The sequence below is a fragment of the Lynx canadensis genome, chromosome D1, assembly GCF_007474595.2.
Source record: "Lynx canadensis isolate LIC74 chromosome D1, mLynCan4.pri.v2, whole genome shotgun sequence".
In the NCBI taxonomy this organism is placed as follows: Eukaryota; Metazoa; Chordata; class Mammalia; order Carnivora; family Felidae; genus Lynx; species Lynx canadensis.
Window position 1 is genome coordinate 24,574,553 of NC_044312.2, and position 23,601 is coordinate 24,598,153.

Genomic DNA, 23,601 nt, shown 5'->3' on the forward strand with positions numbered 1-23,601 from the left:
ACTATGGAAATGGTATTTTTGTCTCAGTAGGAGTTAACCATTTTGCATGTGCTTTCAATTCCCTTAAGGCACTTCAAAAAATAAATAAATAAAAGAAGATCATTAGTTTCCTCTCTAGGAGAGAGCTGGGTACCTTCCACAGTTGAGGATGAGGAAGCACTGAAAGGTCAGTGATTGGAAAGGGGCCAGAAACAGGTGCAGGTTTCATGTTTCTTTTCAGGTCTAACACCTGCTTCAGGGAGGAACTGTTCTGTGGCTTGTATTCCTGTTTATTTACTGATAGGAAACTTACAGTAGAAAAAGAAAGGCACTCAGTTCCCTCCTGCGTTCTGAGATGATATGAGCATTCTGTACCTTTGGGAATGGCCATGTCATCATCATAAACCTGGGCAACTCTTTTTCCCCATTAATTTCTGTTATACAAGCAGCGATTTGTGTTGAGGTTTTAAGGGGCTAAGAGAATACAGGAGTGATCATGTTGAGTGGGGGCCAGGGATTTTTCCAATACACTGTGTTTACCCAGGACAAGGAGGAACATGGACTTTAAAAAGTTGTTTTTTTTTTTTAACGTTTATTCTTTTTTGAGGGAGAGAGAGACAGAGAAAGAGAGAAAGAGAAATCAGGAGAGGGGCAGAGGAAGAGGGAGACAGAATCTGAAGCAGGCTCCAGGCTCTGAGCTGTCAGCACAGAACCCAAGAACATGCATTTAGCAGCCAGCCCCGTGGAGTGCTGGGAATTGCTCCTAAGAATTAGGCTGTAAGTGGATATTCATCAGATGGCAACAGCAGCCACCTGACACCTCGTGTGTTCAGACCTCAAAATGCCTCCAGTTTGTTTTACTTCTTGTTGTATTAATCCAATTAGTTAAAAATTCTCAATATCATTTTATTTGCGCATCTGTACCTAGGGCAAGGGACGTCTGTGAAACCAAACACAATTGGTTTGATTTGGGTTCATTCAAAATGCTGCCTCAATTTATCCACGTGTTATTCTCCTATCAGCCAGCTAGATTTTCCTTGCTTACATTTGGCTAATCTAATATATGGATGATACTGAAGCTGAAGGAGAAACTATATCCCTCGAGTACTTTCTCACATTTGCTGCATAATTAAAAGTGGCAAACAAAATGTGTGAATCAATATGGTAGCTTGATAACAGAAATTTTAAAAGGGTGGGATCAGAAATAAAGTTCCACTTTTCCCAACCGCCCTTTATGGTGCCCCCAAGTTTTACTGAAAGCTTTTAAAACCGTTATTAATTATTAAAAGAACTATTAAAAATGAGGAAAAATGTGCTATGGGATCTATTCTTTGGTGTCAGAATCATAAAACTGATACTTCATGCTCATGCATCTAAGTGATGTGTAAGGGGCATGTCATTGTGTTTATAATAAACATTTCTCTGTGGACTGTTGACATTGAGCATATTTACACGTGCTTATTTATGAAAGACATACCTTTGCTAAAATGCTCAAATACTTGGCCATTTTTTATTGGGTTGCTTGTTTTCTTATTAAATTTTGAGAAGTCTTTACATAATTTGGACACAAAACCTTTACTGTGTGTGTGATACACAAATATCCTCCCCTGGCTGGTAGCGTTTCTTTTCATTGTCTTAATGTGTTTCAAAGAGGCAAGTTCTTAATTTTGATAAAATCCAACCTCTGTGTATTTATGTATTTCCTTTGTGGATTGTGCTTTTAATGCTTTCTAGAGGAATTCTTGGACTTCCCCAAAGTCATAATGACTTTTTATTTTTTTAATAAAGCTTGAGAGTTTTAGGTTTTACATTTAGATCTATAATCTATTTTGAGTAAAATTTTTAAAAGTGTTTATTTATTTATTTTTGGGAGAGACAGAAAACGAGTGGGGTAAGGGCAGAGAGAAAGAGGGAGAGAGAAGCCCAAGCAGGCTCCATGGTCATTGTGGAGCCAATGCAGGGCTCATGAGCTTGTGAGATCATGAGCTGAGCCAAAATCAAGTCAGTGGCTCAACCGACTGAGCCACCTAGGAGCCCCATGGATTTAATTTTTGTGGTGTGAGTTAAGGATCAAACCTCAGATTTTGGCATATGGACACACAATTATTCCAGCATATTTTTTGAGAAGACTGTCATTTCTTGACTAATAATTTAAATTGCATCTTGTCAAAGATCAGTTGTTCACATATGTGTTGTCTATCTCCAAACTTTTAACGCTGTGTTATTGGTATGCCAATATCATAGTGCCTTTAGGTCAGGTAGTCTAAATCTTACAACTTTGCCCTTTTTCAAAGTTGTTTTGGATATTCTATTTACATAATTATTTTAGAAATTAGCTTCTCAATTTCCAAGAAAGCCTGGTAGCATTTTGATTAAAATGGTATTGAATGTATAGACTCAATCTGGGGACAATTCACATCCTAAAAATATTGAATTTTCTGACCCATGAACATTGTATATCTCTCCATCTATTTGGGTCTACAGTGTACAAGTCTTACTTATCTCCTATCAGATTTCTCAGGATTTATATTTTTGATGATATTATAAATGGTAGTTATTGCTTTAATTAACATTTTTGATTGTTCATTGCCAGTATGCAGAGATATAATTGATATCTTGTATCTTCATTCATTTTAAAACACTTTCTAATTTCCCTTTTGATTTCTTCTTTGATCCATTGGTTATTTAGAATTATATTATTTAGTTTCCAAATATTTGGAGATTTTTCAAAGATCTTTCTGCTTCAGTTTCTAATTTTATTCCATTATGGCCAGAGAAAATATTTTGTATGACTTGAAATATTTTAAACTTAATTATTTTATGGATTAAAATACGGTTCATTTTGGAAAATGTTCAGTGTATACTTGTATAAAAAGATGTATTTTTCTTTCTTGGGTGGGATGTCAGATTAAATTGGTTCATATTCAAGCACTCCAATCCTTAATTTGACTTTTTTCTAAGGAGCAGTTTTAGGTTCACCACAAAGTTGAGCAGAACATCAAAAAGTTCTCATACTCCCTGTATCCCCCCATCATGTGTAGCCTCCCCTATTATCAACAACCCACACAAGAATGGTACATTTGTTAAAAATCTGTGAACTAAATTGGCATGTCATTATCACCCCAGATCCATAATTTATGAAAGGGTTCGCTCTTGGCGTTGTACATTCTTTGGGTTTGGGCAAATGTATGACATGTATCCACCATTGGAGTGTAATACAGAAGAGTTCCAATGTCCTAAAAATACTTGTGCTTCGCCTGTTTATCTCTCCCTCCCCATTAATCCCTGACAACCACCGATCTTTTATGCTGTCTTCATAGTTTTGCCTTCTCCAGAGTGTCATAGAGATAGAATCATATAATTTTTTTAATTAAACATTTTTTTCTAATGTTTATTTATTTATTTATTTATTTATTTATTTATTTATTCAACGTTTATTTATTTTTGGGACAGAGAGAGACAGAGCATGAACGGGCGAGGGGCAGAGACAGAGGGAGACACAGAATCGGAAACAGGCTCCAGGCTCTGAGCCATCAGCCCAGAGCCCGACATGGGGCTCGAACTCACGGACCGCGAGATCGTGACCTGGCTGAAGTCGGACGCTTAACCGACTGCGCCACCCAGGCGCCCCAAATGTTTATTTATTTTTGAGAGAGAGAGCAACAGAGCATGAGCCGGGTAGGGGCAGAGAGAGAGGGAGACACAGAATCCGAAGCAGGCTCCTGGCTCTGAGCTGTCAGCACAGAGCCCAAAGTGGGGCTTGAACTCACAAACCGTGAGATCATGACCTGAGCCGAAGTCAGACGCTTAGCCGTCTGAACCACCCAGATGCCCTCAGAATCGCATAGTTTTTTAACCTTTACAGATTGGCTTATTCCACTTAGTAATATGACTTTAAAGTTCCTTCATGTCTTATCATGGCTTGATAGCTTATTTCTTTTTAACTCTGAATAATATTTCATTATATGGATGTACCACAGTTTATCCATTCAGTCACTGAGTGATATTTTGGTTGCTTCCAAGTTTTTGCAATTATGAATAAAAACTGCTATAAACATCTGTGTGCAGGTTTTTATTTGGACACAAATTTTCAATTCCTTTGGATAATACCAAGAATGCAAATGCTATATCCTATGGTAACAGTATGTTTCATTTTGGAAGAAACTGAAAAACTGTCTTCCAAAGTGGCCGTACCATTTTCTCATTCACACCAGAATAGAATGAGAATTCCTATTACTAAACCTGCTTGCCAGCATTTGGTGTTATCATTGTTTTGGATTTTTGCCAAAAATCCAATAGATGTGTTAGGGGTATCTCATTGTTGTTTTAATTTGCAATTCCCTAATGACAAATAACATGGAGCATCTTTTATATGTCTGTTTGCCATATCTGTGTCTTTTTCAGTGGAGTGTCTGTACAAATCTTTTAATTTTTAATTGGGATGTTGTTATCTTATTGCTGGGTTTTAAGAGTTGTTTATTGGATGAGAACTTTATCAGAATATCCTTGAAAATACTTGATTCTAGTCTGTAGCTTGTCTTCTCCTTCTCTTGGCAGTGTCTTTCACAATGCAGTTTATTTTTTTAGTTTGAATGCAGTCCAGCTAATCAAGTATTTCTTTTCTGGATTGTGACATTTGTATTATATCTAAAAAAGGCATTATCAGACCAAGGGCATCTAGATTTTTTTTCCTATGCTATCCTCTAGGAGGTTTATAGTTTTCCACTTACATTTAAGGCTTTGATTAATTTTTATTTGATATTTGTGAAGGGTGTAAGGTAGTGTCTAGATTATTTTTCTTATATGTAGACATCCAGTCATTCCAGCATCGGGTTGAAAAGACTATCTTTCCTCTATTGCATTACATTTACTTTCATGTCAAAGATCAATTGACCACATTTATGTGGGTGTATCTCTAGGCTCTCTTCCATTGATCTGTTCATATGCTCGCACCATACTGTCTTCATTACTGTGCCTTTTTGGTAAGCCTTGAAATCAGGTAGAATCAGCCTTCCATCTTTGTTCTTTTCCTTCAATTTTGTGTTGGCTATTCTAAGTCTTTTGTCTCTCCGTGTAACCTTTATCATCAGTTTGTCTGTATCCACCAAATCGGTTGCTGGGATATTGATTGCCTAGGATCTAATCTATGGTTCAAGTTTAGAAGAACTGACATTTTGACGATACTGAGTCTTTCTTTCATGAACATAAAGTATATCTTCATTTTTTTTACTTCTTTGATCAGAATTTTATCGTTTTTCTCATATAGATCTTGTACATATTTTGTTAGATTTGTACCTATGAATTCATTTTGGTATTGTGTTTTAAATTTCAAATTCCATTTGTTCATTGCTGGTCTATAGGAAAGTAATTGAATTTTGAATTTCGTGTATTAACCTTATGACCTCTTGATGAGTTGACTGCACAGCTTACAACCCTGCTATTGTTGCTTATTATTAGAAATAATTTTTAATTGAATCTGGAATTTTTTACATAGACAATAATGTCATCTGCAAATAAATATATTTTTATTTATTCCTTCATAATCTCAATACCTATTATTTCCTTTTCTTGTCTTACGAATTAGCCAGGACTTCCAATGTGATGTTGAAAAGGATTTGTGAGAGGGGACATCTAGTCCGAATTTTCACATGAAAGCTTCTCGTTTCCCACCATTAAATATGATATTAGTTGTAGGGTTTTGAGAGATGTTCTTTACCAAGTTGGGGATGTTCTCTTCTATTTCTAGTTTGCTGAGAGACTCCTGTTAGGTTTTGCTTCATATATTTTGAAACTATTATTACGTATATCAACGCTTAAATTTTTTATTACCTCTTGATGAATTGACCCTTTCTATTATTAGACAATCTTAATCCCTGCTACGTTTTTTGCTCTGAAATCTACTTAACCTCATATTAATGTAGCCACCCCCACTTTCTTTTGATTTTTAAAGATCCTTTTACTCTAATTAGTTTCTTTATATTTAAAGTGTATTTGTAGATAGCATATAATTAGATTTTACTTTTTAAAACCAAAATGATAATCCTTGTCTTTTAATTGGGGTAGTCTATTTATATTTAATGTGATTACAATGTGGTTAGGTTTATGACTATTATTTTGCTAATTGTTTACTGTTGTTTCTCTTTTCCTATTTTTCTGCCTTCTTTGGATTAATTGAATATTTTTATGACTCAATTTTATTTCCTTTGTTTATTAGCTATAACCACTTTATCATTTTAGTGGTTTCTTTGGAGTTTCTAGCATATATATATATATATATATACATATATTTCATATATATATGTATATTTCATATACATATATATACGTATATTCATATATTTATATATATATTCCAGCATCAACCTGATGCTGGAATAACTGGATGTCTACATGTAAGAAAAATAATCTAGACCTTACACACTCACAAAATCAAATAAAAATTAATCAAAGCCTTAAATGTAAAATGCAAAACTATAAATATATTATACATAGATTATTTGTTTTGTTTTAATTTTTTTTGCATATATCTTTAACTTATGAAAGTTCACCTTCAAATGGTATTATGCCATGCTACATTAGTATCAGAACTTTACAGCAGTATACTTTCATTTCTCCCCTTAACCTTTATGTTTATATGTATATATATTACTTATCTGTATGCTATACCCTCCATATTGTTATTATCATTATTTAAACAGTCAATTGTACTTTTTTAAGTATTTTTTTAAAGTATTATAAGTACTTAAATAATGTGGGAAAAATCATGTATGTACCCATGTGCTTTTTGGAGCTTTTTGTTATTATATTCCTGTCTGGTATTAGATTCTTTCTGCATATAATACTTTCCTTAATGTTTCTTGTAGTGGTACTCTTATGGTGAAGAATTTTTTTAGCTTTTGAATATCTGAAAAGTCCTTATTTGCATTTACTTTTGAAGGATATTTTCACTGGGTATAGAACTACAGATTGACATATTTGTTTTTCTATCAGCACTTGAAAGAAATTGTTCCACTGTTTTCTCATTTGCATTATTTCTTAGGAGAAATCTGTTACAATCCATTTATTCTGTTTTTTTTTTTTCTTCTTTCCTGGCTACTTTTAAGATTTTATCTTTATGATTTGTGTTTACAGTCTTATTCTTATATGCTTAATGTAGTTTTTTTCAGATTTCTTATATATGACTTTCACTAGACATCCTGATTCTGTGTATTTCTGCTTATGAAGTTTGGAAATGTTTAGATATTATTTCTTCAGATATCTCCTCCTTTATCTTTAAGGGACTGCAATTACACATATAATTAGGCTGAATGGATTTGGCTCACCGATCATTGACACTCTTTCATTTCTTCAGATTTTTTCATCTCTGTGTTTTATTTGGATGGTTTTATTTTGGATGGATGTGTCCATTTTGGATGGACATTACTTCTATGTCAAGTTAATTGATTCTTTCTTCTACAATATCTAATCTGTTTTTAATCTTGTGTATATTTCATTTCAGACTTTACATAGTTTTTGCTTTAAAAATTTAAGTTTCACTTAAAAAATTTAACAAAATAAAATTTTGACTTAGTTTTTTATGTCTCCACATTTCTATTTAACTTCATTAACGTAGAGAATATAGTTATAACTACTGTTTCAAGATCCTTACTACTGATTCTAGCTTCTCTAGCCATCTGGTTCGGTTTTAATTGAATGTTTTTCTCCTCTTTATCGATCATTTTCTTGCTTATTTTGATGCCTAATAATGCTTGATAGGATAAATTGTAACTTATCAGCTGCTGGCATTTTTGTAGTCTTATAAATATCTGTGAGATTTGTTTTTTGGACACAGTTAAATAACTTGGCAACAGTTTGATCCTTTGGAATGTTTTAAAAGTTTTTTACATGGGGCGCCTGGGTGGCGCAGTCGGTAAGAGTCCGACTTCAGCCAGGTCACGATCTCGCGGTCCGTGAGTTCGAGCCCGCGTCAGGCTCTGGGCTGATGGCTCGGAGCCTGGAGCCTGTTTCTGATTCTGTGTCTCCCTCTGTCTCTGCCCCTCCCCCGTTCATGCTCTGTCTCTCTCTGTCCCAAAATAAATAAACGTTGAAAAAAAAAGTTTTTTACATGGGATCAGAGTGGGCTAATTATTTCCCCCTACTGAGGCGTGACCCTTCTGTGCACTCTACATAATGTCTCATGAGTTATGGATTTTGCACTCTGCTTAGTGTGAACAGACACTATTTTCAGCCCAGTGTGAGCCCTACAGATTGTTGTACTCATTAAGTCAGGTGATTCTTTCATTAGTCTCTGATAGTTTTCCCCACCCTCCTGCACACATCAGTAGTCAGCTGAATTCCTAAGAGGGATCCTGGGAAAACCTGGATCTGTGCATAACTCTTCCCTTTGAAATTTTGCCCTACATATTCTTGCCTCCTGTATTTCCCAGAACTCTCATTTTTCATCTCCTCAGCTCAGAAAGGCCACCAGGCTCTGCGTGGGTTCCTTCTTACTGTCCTATGGCCTGAAAACTCTCTCCAGGCAGCACACTACGGCCAATCCTAATGCTAACATTTTTTTTGTTTAATCTTTCAGGGATCACCATGCTTTGCTGCTGGGCTTCCAATATCCTGTGAGATGTTGGTCCACATATTTTTACTCGATTATTTTCCCTAAGGAAATGATCCGGTTTGCATTTTATTAATTTGTTTATGCATTTGTTTATTTATGTCTTTGTTTGCATGTTTATTATTGAATTATAGTCAACATGCAGTGTTATATTTATTCAGTTTTTAATCATTTCCATTGGGAAACAATCCCTAACTTCATCTAGTCTAAAGGCTGAAGTTTATTTCAGTGGAGTTTTGTTGTCATCTTTTTTTCTTAAACATAAGAGTAACATGGTATAATACATATATAAATCATCACTTTTTTTTTTTACTTGGATGCACTAGATGTGAACCACCCAGATCAACTTAATATTATAGTCTAAGCAATCGAGAAACATTTATTGCGATCGTTGCCAATCGTTACTTCCAATGAAGAGGACCACCATTTTGATTCTCACTACATAAAGTAATTCTAATTTAAAAAGTGTTATTATTATATAATTCATATACTGTATGATCCATCTATTCAAAGTATAGAAGTTAATGTATTTTAATATATTCAGAGATATATGCAACCATCAGCACAATTTTAAAACCTTTTCATCAGCTCAAAAGAAACTCCATATTTTTTAAAAGCTATCATCTCCCCTATATATAGGGGGATAGGGAATGATAGCCCTAAGCAAGCACTAATGTACTTTCTGGATCTATAGATTTGCATATTCTGGATGTGTCCTATAAGTGGAATCACATCTTGCACTGACCGTGATGTTTTCAAGATTCATACATGTTGTAGCCTGTATCTATACTTTATTTCTTTTTATATGAATGAATAGTATTTTTATTATTCAGTTTTAATATGAATAATAATACAAGATGAATAATATTTTTATTGGATGGCTGTATCACTTTTTGTTTAACATTTATCAGTTGATGAACATTTGGGTTGTTTCCACCCTTTGGATATTGTGAATAATGCTGTTGTAAACATTTGTATACAAGTTATTGTATAGACATATGTTTTCATTTCACTTGGGTATAAACAAAGGAGTGAAATCGCTGAGTCATACAGTAACTGTATGTTTAGTTATTGAGGAACTGCCAGACATTTTTTGCAAAGTATCTGTAACATTTTACATTCCCACCATCAGTGTACGAGGGTTCCTATTCTTTCATATCCTTTCTATAACTTATTATTTTCTGTTTTTTTTTCCCCCTCATCATCGTAGTAGGTATAAAATGGTATCTCACTGTGGTTTTGATATCCGTTTCCCTGATGATTAAAGATGTCATGCATGTTTCATGTACTTACTGGCTAATTGTATATCTTGTTTGGAGAAATATCTATCTATCTGGTTTTCCCATTTTTATTGAATTATTTGTATTTTATTATTGAGTTGTAAAAGTTCTCCATATATTCCAGAAAAAAGTTCCTTAACAGATATATGGTTTGCAAATATTTTTCTTCCATTCTATGGGTTATCTTTTCACTATTTCATCGTGCCTTTGAAGGAAAATGTTTCAATGTCTTTGAAGTCCAATTTATCAGGTTTTCTCTTTTGTATTTATTCTTTGGTATTCATATTTAAGAATCTGTTTGCTGAATTTGAGTTCATACAGGTTTATCTTCATATCTTCATGTAAGAGTTTTATCATTTTAGCTCTAGCGTTATGTTTTGACCCATTTTGAGTAAATTTTTATACATAGTATAAAGAAAGATTCAATTTTTATTCTTTTGTATGTGCCCTTCAGTTGACCGTTTGTTGAAAAGGATATTCTTTCCTGATTGAAGGATACCCTCTTAATACCCTGACTGAAAATCATTTGGCCATAGATGTCTTGTTTTACTTATGGACGCTCAGTTTATCCCATGTATCTATATATTTTCTGCCAGTTAGTTTTTCTTAGCATTAGTTTCTGGTTAGTTTTGAAATTGGGAAATGCGAATCTTCCTTTTTTTTTTTTTTAAGACTGTTTTGGATACTCTGGGTCTTTTGTAATCCCATAAAAATTTTGAAATCAGCTAGTCAATTCTACAAAGCAATCTACTGGGATTCTGACAGACATTGCATTTTAATATATAACCAAAATGGGGAGCACTGCATCTTCACAGTATTAACTCTTTGATTTATGAACATGGGATTTCTCCCCATTTATTCGATCTTCAGTTTCTTTCAGTGACTTTTTGTATTTTTCGGAATATAAATTATACTGCCTTGTTACATTTATTTTTAAGTATTTTATTAATTTTGATGTTATTATGAATGGAATTGTTTGCTATATTTTGTTTTCATATTGTTTATTGCTAGTGTAGAGCAATCAGATTGACTTTCATATATTACTAATGTGCCCTACAGCTTTGCTGAACCATTTTATTACTTCTAATAGCTTTTGAGAGGACTCCTTAGGGTGTCTGCATACAAAATCATGCCATCTGAGACTAGAGATAGTTTTATGTCTTCCTTTCAGATATGAATGCCTTTTATTTATGTTTTCTTGCTTAGTTCCCCTGGCTAATCTTTGGAAGAAACACATTCAGTCTTTCACCAGTAAGTTCGATATTAACTGTGAGGGGTTTTTGTAGGTGCTTTTCTCAATTATGAGGACGTTTCTTTCTGTTCTTTGTCACTAAAGGATGTTGTATCTTTATCAAATGGTCTTCCAATATGTATTTAGATGATCATAAGATTTTTATCCTTCTTTATGTTGTTTTTAAATTTTTTATTTAATTCTTATTTGGAGAGAGAGAGAGAACACATGCAAGCAGCAGAGAGGGACAGAGGGAGAAAGAGATGAGAGAGAGACCTGAGAGACTGAGAGGAGAGAGAGAAAAGAACAAAACGAAAGAAAGAGAAAAAGAAAAGAGAAAGAAGAAACGAAAGGAAGAAGAAGAACAAGAAAGAAAAGAAAGAAAGAATAAGAAAGAAAAGAAAGAAGAATTTTAAGCATACTCCACACTCAGCGCAACCTGATGTTGGGGCTTGATCCTATGACCCTAGGATCATAACACTGAGCCAAAATCAAGAGTAAGATATTCTACCAAACTGAACTACCAGTGCCCCTCTTCTTTATGTTAATATTACTTTTATTTTTTATGTATTAATATGGCATATTACTGGTTTTAGATGTTAAACCCAAGCTTAAGCATATGTGGAATAAGTTCCACTTTCTCATAGTCTGTAATCCTTTGCATATGTTGCTGTATTCTCATTTGCGAGTGTTTTGTTAAGACTCTTTTGCTATAGGGGTGCCTGGGTGGCTCCGGTCAGTTGGGCATCTGACTTCAGCTCAGGTCATGATCTCACAGTTCATGAGTTCAAGCCCTGCATCAGGTTCTGTGCTGACAGGTCAGAGCCTTGAGCCTGCTTCAGATTCTGTCTCCTCTCTCTGCCCCTTCCCCACTCACACACTGCCTCTCTGTCTCAAAAATAAATAAACATTAAGAAAATTCTTTTTTAAAAAGACTTTTTTGCATATATATTTATAAGAGATTTGGTCTGTAGTTTTATTTTCTTCTGATATTTTTGTCTGGTTTGGCATCAGGGTAATAGAATGAGTTGGGAAGTGAACCATCTTTTCCTAGTTTTTGGAAGAGCTTATGAAGAATTGGTATTAATTCTTCTCTAAATGTTTTATAGAATTCACCAGTAAAACCATCTGGGCCTGGGCTTTCCTTTGTGGGCGGGTTTCTTATTATAACTTCAATATAGGTCTATTCAGATAGCCTATTTCTTCTTAAATGAGTTTTGGTATATCTTACTGGAAATCTCTCCATTTCATTCAATTTATCTAATTTACTGGCATACAATTGTTCACAGTGTTTCTTTATGGCTCTTTTTGTTTTTCTAAGGTTGTAGAGTGTCCCCTCTTTCACATTTGATTATAGTAATTGAGTCTTAGTTTTAAAAGTTTTATTGATATACTGAGGTATAATTAATTTGATACAAAAATGAGGTATGATTGATATGATGCAGAAAGTACACACATTTATGCATACATCTTGAGTCTTTGTTTTTCTTGATCTAGTAAAGATTTTTTAATTTGTTGATTTTATTTATAGAATATTTTGTTTCTATTGATTTTCTCTATTGTGTCTATTTTTATTTCATTTACTTCTATTAATCTTGATTCGTTTTTCCTGTTTGCTATAAGACTTAGTTTGCTTTTTTTCCTATTGTCCCAAGGGTGGTAGGTAAAGTTATTGATTGGATTTATTTCTGCTTTTAATAATAGGCATTTAAAATATAAATTGGTTTAAGTTTTGGCATACTGTATCTTCATTCCACTCACTTGGAACTATAAATATTTCACAATTTCCCTTTTGATTTTCTTGTTGACTGTTGGTATTTCATAGTGTTTTGTTTCATTCCTTCCAAGTGTCCTGACCATAATATCTTCTGTGATATATGTATGCTCTTAGGCTTTGCGCTTCTCTATACTGTGGTGCAAATTAAGATAGATCCTTTGGGAAGAGATTAGGAGCTATCTGTTTTACATCCTGCTTCCTCTCTCAGGTGATTTTTGTGAGCCAGGGTTCTGGGACTGGGACTGGGAACAATGGTACACTTCTCTCTGAGTGACATTCCGGCTTTAGGATATAATTGTTTGGTGGAGGAGTGGGTTAGTGGCCTCAGGTCTCAACTTGTCGCTCTCGGTGTGAAATCAGTATCTCAGGAGTAGGGGCAGGGGTGATGAGAGTTCCAGTATTACCACTGGCTCTATGCCCAGGGTGGAGCTTCCATCGATTGAGTAAGGCTAGATGTAAGAAGAGAGCCTTCAAGTCTTGGATTCACTCACCTAGAACAGCCAGCTGGGAAGGGATGAGAAATACTGACGTCCTGCAGGTTCCAGGAAGATAGGCTTCCAATCGGAGCTTGTGGGAAGGGCTGTGTGTTCTTGTCTGACAACGTATGCGATGACACTTCCATCTTGCTGAGTTGGCAGGGGGAAGGAAGGGAATGGGTTTCAGTTTAAATAACACAGATTATCAGATTATTATTATATTCAATAAGAATATACTGAATTGTAGTAGATTTTCTTGAATAAATGTTTTTTTCATGTGTGATATGCCTTAGAGTCATTTCCAGAGACTGTAAGTGGTTATTATTTTATCTGATTATTATTCTTTTTAATGCTTATTTACTTTTGAGAGAGCTCAAGCTGGGAGGGGCAGAGTAAAGAGGAAGGAGACACAGAGTCTGAAGCAAGCTCCAGGCTCTGAGCTGTCAGCGCATAGCCCTACACGGGGCTTGACCTCGAATCATGAGATCATGACCTGAGCCGGAAGTCAGATGCTTAACCGACTGGGTCACCCAGGTGCCCCAGGGGTTATTATCTTTAAAATATCCCAATGTCATTGGGAACTAGATCCATAGAAACTCCTCATTTTGTCATAGTAGACTTGTATTATTTTGAACTTATATAAAGGTATCCTTTAAGATCACTGGTATATTTTTCTCTTCTGTATTTGACTTCTTTCTCTCAATATATATCCGAGATTACTTAGTAATTTTCATTATTTGCTCGTATTCAGGTATATGAGTATATTACATTTAAAAATCACTCAAATTGATACATGTTTGTGTTTTGTTTGTTTGCTTTTGGTTGTTTATTTAGTTCTTTTAGTTCATATAGTATTTTGGAAGGATATATATAAATGGTATGTACCAGAGAAATCTCAAATAGTGATACCAATTTGTACCATAAGCAACAGTGTATAAGAATTCTGGCTGTCTCACACATTCCCTGAAACATAATATTTTTTGTTTGTCATTTTAGCCATTCTGGTGAGATATAATGGTTTCAGTGTGGGAATTTACATTTCTTTGATGATTTATAAAGTAGATTATCTTTTCATATATTAATTAGCAATTAAATTTACTCTTTCATGAATGATCAGTTACATCTTGCTCATTTTTCTATTTCTCATCTTTTTATTTCTTTTTAAAAATTTTTTTCATTACATTTATTTTTGAGAGACAGAGTGAGACAGAGAACGAGCGGGGAGGGGCAGAGAGAGAAGGAGACACAGAATCCAAAGCAGGCTCCAGGCTGTGAGCAAGAGTTCAGTACAGAGCCCAACACGGGGCTCGAACCCACAAACCGTGAGATCACGACCTGAGCCGAAGTCAGACACTTAACCTACTGAACCACCTAGGCGTCCCTTTTTATTTCTTTATTGACTTTTTGTATATAAACTCTGAATGTGAATCCTTGTCAGACCTTGTTTGGCAAACGCCTTCTTCCACATTTTGGCTTTCACGACACTCTGTTACAGCTATTTTGATGACCAGACGTACCTGATTTTCTTTCAGTGTAGTATAATTGATATCTTGTGATTTATTGTAGTACACTTTGGGTCCTGTTGATGAAATCTTTTGCCACCAATTGTGATTCATGAACTTCATGAATTCGTATGAGTTTCATTGGTTTTATTTCATATTTGGTTATCACTTAGTATTTGGTATGTAATTTATCTTTATTTTGGAATAAGAAGGTTTAGTGTTTGTAGTTTATATATTTTTTTTGCTTTATAATTCATGTGGAATAGCTTTTCCCCAAATAGATGTCTAGTTGATCTAGCATCACTATCAAAAATATCATCCCTTCCAAATTGTTCTACAATGGCAACTTTGCTGTAATCCACATTATTATGTATGTTATGAGGATGTGCATATGTGTGCATGTATGTGTGTGTGTTTCTGGACTTTATATTCTTATCTGTTAGCATATATTTCTGTAATTGGGAAATACTGCATTGTCAATTCTTAGGTCTGTAGAATGTCTTGACAGTATGTATTGCGCGTTCTACAATCCTCCATTATTTCAGTCTTCAGTGATTTGTAAATTGTATAAATTGTTTAATTTGATTTTTCATTTGTTTTTTTTCTATGTATATAAACATAAATGCTTTTATATATTGACTTTATAGCCAGCCCTTGATAATTTTACTTATTGATTGCATTGATTGTAGCTGTTGATTTCTATACTATTTTTGCAATTTATTACATCCGCAACTATGACATCTATGAAGAACACTCCTCTAAATATTTTTAGTTACAGTCTTTTTTCCTTTTCATACTTTATGTGTTCAATAAAAATTCCCTTACAGTGATGATTAAAAGTGGGGTTAATGGACAGGCTTCCCTTGATTCCATTTTCAAAAGGAAAATTTTCAGTATCTACATACAGAAACAGTTTTACTTCTTTCCAGGTGTTTATGCCTTTATTTATTTTTCTTGCTTTGTTGCATTATCTAAAACCTCCACCACTTAACAGAAGTATTGAAGCAGACATTCATGCTTCTTTTTCTCTTTGATTTTAGCTAGAAATTATTCAGTCATTCATTACTAAGTATGTCAGTTGAAAATTTGTCAGTGTAATTCTTTGTCATTTGAGAAAATTCCATTTTTTTTTAGTTTACTGAGAGTTCAAGTGTGCATTGAATTTTGTCATGACTTTTTTGCATCTATTGATGTGATTATTTGATATTCCTCTTTATAACTGTGGGGAATTAGATTTTTTTGATTCTTTTCTTGGATAAACTTCTCTCCATCTAGCTCCCTAGTTTTTAGTGAGCCAATGCAAATATTCCAAACTCTTCAACTCCCTCGAGTTCAGATTTGTGCTCTCGACTCTTAAGAGGCACCGTGTTTCATTCCAGCTTACTTTGCTATAGTTGGAAAATGGGATCTCAAGTAAAGAGACATTGCAATCATGGAGCTCAACCCATAAATTTCCTTTTTTTCAAAGTTTAAATTCATATGCCTGGTGTTGTCAAAGAATTTCTAGCAGCCCTCATATATTTTGTTCAATTTATAGCAGTTGACAACAGGAGAACCAGTCTTTTATGCCAGTTTTCCACCATATCAAGTAGCAGAAACTTATCTTTAAGTACTGAAGGGTATTCTTGCTTGGTATACACTTGTAGATCAGACATGATATTTTTAGCACTTTAAGAATACAATTATGACTTATGTCTGGCCAAGTGATGGATGTTGGTCTTATTGAGGGTGATCTCTCTCTTTTACTCTGTTTTATGTATATTTTATTTGCCTTTGATATTCATCAGTTTAACAACAAAATGCCCAGGTGTGGTTTTATTTGTAATTTTTATGCATGGAATGCATAATGCTCCTTAAATATGTGTCTTTATTGGGCACCTGGGTGGCTCAGTCGGTTAAGTGTCTAACTTCGGCTCAGGTCATGATCTCACAGTTCGTGGGTTTGAGCCCCACATCAGGCTCTGTGCTGACAGCTCAAAGCCTGGAGCCTGCTTCGGATTCTGTGTGTGTGTGTCTCTCTCTCTGCCCCTCCCCACTCATCCTCTGTCTCTCTCTCTCAAAAATAAATAAACATTTAAAAAAAAAAATTTAAATATGTGTCTTTATTTCCCTCATCAGTTTTGGAAAATTCTCAGCCACAGTTTCTTAAATATTGTGCTTTTTCTCCTTTCAGTGTCCCAATGGCAGTATGTTAAATTTTTGATGTGCCCTGTAAGATTCTGCTATTCTGTGTGCTTTTGTTGATATTTTTGACTTACCTGTCTCCCACTTAAACAGCCTTCTCTCTAATCTACTGATACGAGTATCTATTGATGTCTTATTTAATAATTATATATTTATTTTTATTTTTTTCTTTCACTATGTTATTTACAAATTTTAGTTAGCTCTCTTGAGGAATTCTGTATCTTTTCATTGATTTGTTGAACATTTAAAATGTAGTTTTTTTTAATGTTTATTTTTGAGAGAGAGAGAGAGAGAGAGAGAGAGAAAGAGACAAAGTGCGAGTGGGGAGAGGCAAGAGAGAGAAGGGGACACAGAATCTGAAGTAGCCTCCAGGCTCTGAGCCATCAGCACAGAGCCCTATGCGGGGCTAGAACTCACAAACTGTGAGATCATGACCTGAGCCGAAATTGATGCTTAACCAGCTGAGCCACCCAGGTGCCCCTTAAAGGTAGTTATTTTAAATTCGGTGCCAAATAACTCCTGTATTTAGGAATGCTTATGATTTTCTTCAAGTAACTTTTTTTTCCTTTCTATTCATTCTTAGTCACTTCTTCCTGCATCCTGGTATTCCTGATAATTTTTATCTGGATGCAAAAATCATGCATAGGAAATTGTGTAGGCTTCAGATGATATTTCTTCCTCCAGAGTGGATTTAATTTCCTTCTGATTAGCACCTTGAGAGAGAGCACATCACACTTATGTACTGAGGGACAGATGATAATGCTGAATTTCAGACTTTTGATTGGACTTCTTTCTAGTTTTCTTTGATTTTAAAACTTGACACTTCACACTTCTAAAATGCAAGTTGGGGATATTTCCAGGGACCTCTATCCATGAAGGACATTTTTTCTTTTGTCTAAATTCCCGTACCCTATTACACTACCTAAAGCTTCTTGGAAACCGCTTTCTTTTTGTTTTCTCTTATTCTTATGTTTCATAGGATACAATACAGTTTTGAGAACAAAAGTTGCACAGATTGTTTACATCACATCTTTGTGGTGACCTTTTCTCCATGTTCTTGGCCATGCACGTCCTGAGTAACTAATTAGTCATGATGCTTAACAGTTTGTTTTCTCGATCTCATGCTATTTCCAAAAGGTTTTGTGTGCTATGTTCTGTTTCCCTCCTATGCCTTATGCTATGCATTGGAAAATCCCTGAATGAAAGGATCAGTGAAGAACTTTTTTCCTAGACTTAATCTGTTCCCCTCTCTTCAGGGTCCTTCTAATCTAGCTTTTATAAAGTCATTCTCAGCTGAAGGATTTACATTGTACAGATGACTCCCCTGTACGCAAGAGCACAAATCTGTTACCTTTCTTTTTTATTTTTGTATTTATTATTTTTTAATGTTTATTTATTTTTGACAGAGAGAGAGAGACAGAGCATGAGTGGGGGAGGGGCAGAGAGAGAGGGAGACACAGAATCTGAGACAGGCTCCAGGCTCTGTGCTGTCATCACAGAGCCCGATGCAGGGCTTGAACTCATGGACCACAAGATCATGACCTGAGCCGAAGTCAGACGCTCAACCGACTGAGCCACCTAGGCGCCCCTGTTACCCTTTCTTTTATACAATTTGCTCTTAGTTTTCCTGAAAGAACCCATATATTGTTCTTTTTTTAATTGGATTGGTATATTGAGTTAGGCCAGAACCTTGAATCTCTGAGTCTTTATCCAGCTGCCTACAGTTTGGGGACCTGGAAGATGATGCATTTAGAAAAAGCGATTTCCAAAACTCTAAAAACTCCAGCCTCCAGAAGATTCAAAGCATGCCCAAACAGTCTTGTATAATCCTTTTTTTCCTATTCCTTATCCTGACTATCCCTTGGCTTTCTCGGCAGAGAAAGATCCACCCAAGATAAAGGCACATTAGCTTTTAAAAACAGCTGCAAGGAATCTAGATGGACTATTCATAGAAATAAGTGTTCTAATAAAGGGAAAATAATTAGAGCACACATGATTTATTTTAGAACTTTGAACCCATTACGCTTCTCATATGTAAGACCTCCATTGGATAAAACTCAAGGGTGTCTTGAATCATGTGCCTGTCAAAACTCCTCTTCTCCTTTCTCTCTTAACCTTTTCTTTCTTCCTTATATTATCATTGAATAATTTTTATTAAGAGTCCAAGTACATGGGGCTGTTTAAATATAATTCAGGATAACATTCCTGCTTTTTGGTAGCATGTGGTCTGAAAGCAAAAATGAGATTGTAGATGAGAACCCATCCACATTTGTAGGAAATGGAACAATTACAGAGAAGATTCGACAGCATGATCCAAGCCTGTGATTAAATGAAATAATTCATTGTACTGCTAATAAATTCAGTGTTCTGGCTTCATGCTGAGAAACGGAGTAGAGCCTAGATGGGGAAGTAAATTTTCTCACTGGGGAAGGCTTCCTACTTCTCAAGGCATAGGCATGAGTCAGCCTTGAAAATATTTCTCGAGATTCATACAGCGTCTTCATATTTCTTAGTGTTCAGTTCCCTCTCCTCACAGCCCATCTTTGAATCTCTCCATTTTCTCCAACTTCAAAGCGCATACTCTGATATGCTCCAGCTGTATAATTATGTTATTAAAACATAGAACTGTTTAATATTAGAGCTGGAAGAGAGCTTCTATGTCACATTGTCCAGGGATGCAGGCTCCGCTTTATCTCACACACAAACTCCAGTCAATCAAAAGAGATTATGAGGCAAAGCTGGGTGGAGAAGGTTGTAATTCTGTGTGCCAAGTCGGCGGAAATGAGTGTGTAATGATTCATAACAAGAATATAGACTAAAGGATTAGCATCGTGTTTGCCACGCATTTACTATCAGTGGGAGTTAACCCAACCCTTTCAACTTTCAAATGAGGAAAATGGAGTCCCATGGGTTAAATGATTTCTCCACATCATAGTCATGGTCGTAACTGGTAAAATTTGCATCCGTGTCCTCAGTTTCTCAGTACGATGCTAATTCTCTTCTGATCCATCATGTTTTAAAATACTAACGTAAGAGCAGGAGTAGACTGGTTTTAAAATCCAGTCTTTCCTGTTATGTGTGGTCAGTTGTGCTTAAAAACAATGGAAACACGATTGCTCAAGCTGGAACCCCAGTTCTGACACTTTCTTACCTAATACTGCCACAGTTTCTTTAGCTGCAAGTTGAATTTATTGTAGGAGTAAAATTCAAAGCACAGGGATGGGAACCTGCCTTGTAGTAAGTGTTCAATAAATTTTTAACCATAATGTATTTTTTTTTAATTTTATGGTCCTGATACTACATTCATCAAGATGAAACTTTTTTAAATGAACTGAGTCTAAAATCGGTTATGGTGCCATTGTTCTTCTCTTATTGAGGTCTTTTAATCTGTACACCTTCAGACCCAAAATAAACCCAATGGGCTCACTCAACTTGTAATGGAAAAATTATAACAGTAGTACAGGGAAGCAAGAGAAGTATTTAATTCTCACTAATATTTGTATCTGTTCAAATGTTTTACCTGCTCTGAGTGCATGTCATATATACATGTATTTTATATTTCAAAGATATATATTTGACTTTCAGAGAAAAGAATTCTCATTAACTAGAAATCTTTAGCTCTATTAATCTTTCATAACTTGTTCTTATGCAATTCAGAGGAACTATGCCCTGTTTTGTCAGTGAGAAAGAGAAAAAAAAAGATTTTTATATCTTTTGTTAAAGTAAATTTGGGAAATTCTATAAAAAATAAATTCTGTAAATTCCATATCATACACACACACACACACACACACACATATAATCATATATATGTATATATATAAATAAATATATTTGTATATAAATAAAATAAGAGCCCATTCACCAGGTATCTAAAGCTGCAGATCAGGAGTGGTGACTGATAAATTCACTTTTAAATACTAACAGTGTAAGAATCCCCTCCTTTACTGCCAGAAACATTGAAGCTTCTGGAAAGTTCTGCACGTCACTGGCCGATCTCCAGAGCATGCAGATCTATGGAAGGTGTTGACATGGGCCTTTTGTGAATCCCCATCTCTCTTACTGAGAATACTTGTGTGCTCTAGGGAGCACATCTTGTGTAGAGAGGCCTGGAGTAGCAGATCTGAGGAAACACAGAGACCTACCTGGAGAAGGCTTTGCTTCACTGGTGTCTCCGTGGCAGAGACTCTGAGTACCTTGGTGACCATCATAACTGGAACATTGCCTGTGTCCTTCAGGAAGAGAAAAATCCCATCTCAGGACAGACAAACCATTGGTATTTACCAGAACTTTGAGACCAGAGGAATCCCAGACATTTAACAGTGTGGCAACAGATTTAACATCGGAAAAAAAAAAAAAAAAGTTAACTCTCATTGAAGATGATATAAAGTCATTGTACTTAACTTCTTCCTTACTGCTTTTAAGTTAACTTACAGTGGGTACCTTGGATGACTCAGTCGGTTGAGTGTCCGACTTCGGCTCAGGTCATGATCTCATGATCTCGCAGTCTGTGGGTTCGAGCCCCATGTCAGGCTCTGTGCTGACAGCTCAGAGCCTGGAGCCTGCTTCGGATTCTGTGTCTCCTTCTCTTTCTACCCCTCCCCCACTCGCCCTCTGTCTCTCTCTCTCTCAAAAATAAATAAACACTAAAAAAAGGTTATTGATATTGTAATATCTGTAGTAATTATAGGGTAGTGATTCTCAAAACTGTCTGCCAAGACCCATTTTAAGGAAAATTATTTCACACAGACCTCACGAATGCAGTCATGGATCTCAGTCTGAGAAGCATTGACTTAAGAAAACAAGGTCTTCTTATATTTTGAAAATGCCTTTTGATAGGAGACTATCATTGTAAAATAGTTTCATGGAGTAAAAACAAATCCTGTCAATTCTATAAAAAGTAAATTTTGTAAGATGATCACTGAAATAAATTTCAAAAAAAACAAAAACAAAAACAAACAAACTTAGAGCGACTCCTCAAGTTCATATCCATGAACCTCAGTGTGAGTAATCTTACTGTAGTGCTTTAAGATTTCCCAAGTACATTCACATGTCTGTTCCTCCAATTCTTGCTTCAGTCCTGTGTTATATGAAGTATTATCTTTCCAGAATGCCTGTGTGATCACTGGTATTACTGGCGTTTCAGCTCTGATCTTATAACTTCAAATTTCACTAATAATATCATACTGTTTTTCTTAGAATAAGCAATACTTTTATATTGTGTACAAATTTATAAATCTCTTATATAATCCATCACATGTGGTCTTCATAATAATCAGCAAGATAATAGTCCGGAGATCATCTCTATGAGCAACATCATGGTAAGGTTCATGTTGCTGTGATGTTCTTTTCTGTGCGCAGTGCCTTATTTCATTAGGGAGAATCTTTTTCACATTGTCATTTATTTTTCAGCAACTTGGTTACTGTTTTTTTTTTTTTTTAACAAGATGCAACACCATTCTAAATAAGTAGGTGTTTATAAGTACTGTTGTATGTTTAATTCTGAATATACTCAAATGTATAAAGTAGTATTTCCCAGAGTAATGTTCCAAGAAGATTTAGTCATCCAACCCTTGCAGAAAGAGAGTTTGGGGGTGGGGGGGGGGACAGAGAGAAAGACAGAGCAAAAGTGAGAGCGAGTGAGAGAAAGGGAGGGAGGGAGAAGATCTGGTTTAAAACAAAAGCTAATTGCCTGTTAAAGTTTTGAAGATTCATAGTAGTATAAAAGAGAAGCTTTGGAGTATAAATCTATTTATTTCATCCAGTATTTCATTTTTGTTTTTGTTTTTGTTTTTCATGGCTATGATTTATTATAATAAAGAATACAGGACAAAATCAGAAAAGGGAAAAGGCAAGCTCGTTAGAGTCTCTGTGCCCAGGAGTTTTTGTTTGTTTGTTTGTTTTGTTTTGTTTTTAATGGACTTTATTTTTTTTAATGTTTATATTTATTTTCTTCCATTTATGATGCATTGCTTCTTAAACTTACTTTTTTGGTTGGGTGTACGTGTCAGCCTAGACATGTATGTCACCTCTATGGGGGCTCATGAATTATTTATAATAACTGAAGAATACACTACTTGAAAGTTGGTACCATACTGTATTTCAGATTATTTTCCTGAACCCTTCCATGGCCCATGTACTTCCATTACCCAAGATGCGTCTCCTCCCCATTTTAGTGTCTCTTCACTGAAATTCACCAAAGCTGAGAGAGTGAAATCGTTTCTAACAGTGATCTTTCTTCTGGCGAGGGCAGCCCAAGCCAGAATTCGCATTCTCCTTTTTAAAACGTGTTCCACATTTTAAATAAAACATATTATCATGTGTTTTCACCTCATTAAAGTGTTAACTCTGTGACAGTAAATAGGCAATGTAACAGCCACGTATTTGAGGTAAACCAATGAGCCATTGAATATTGTACAACATTGCAGAACAAACTTCTGCACAGTAAGTGTTTAAATAGATATTATTATTATTATTATTATGTACAAACTATTATAATATAAAAAATGTTAACCTAATTTTATGCAATGCAGGCATTTTGAACTTTGAGTATATATTTCCATAAAG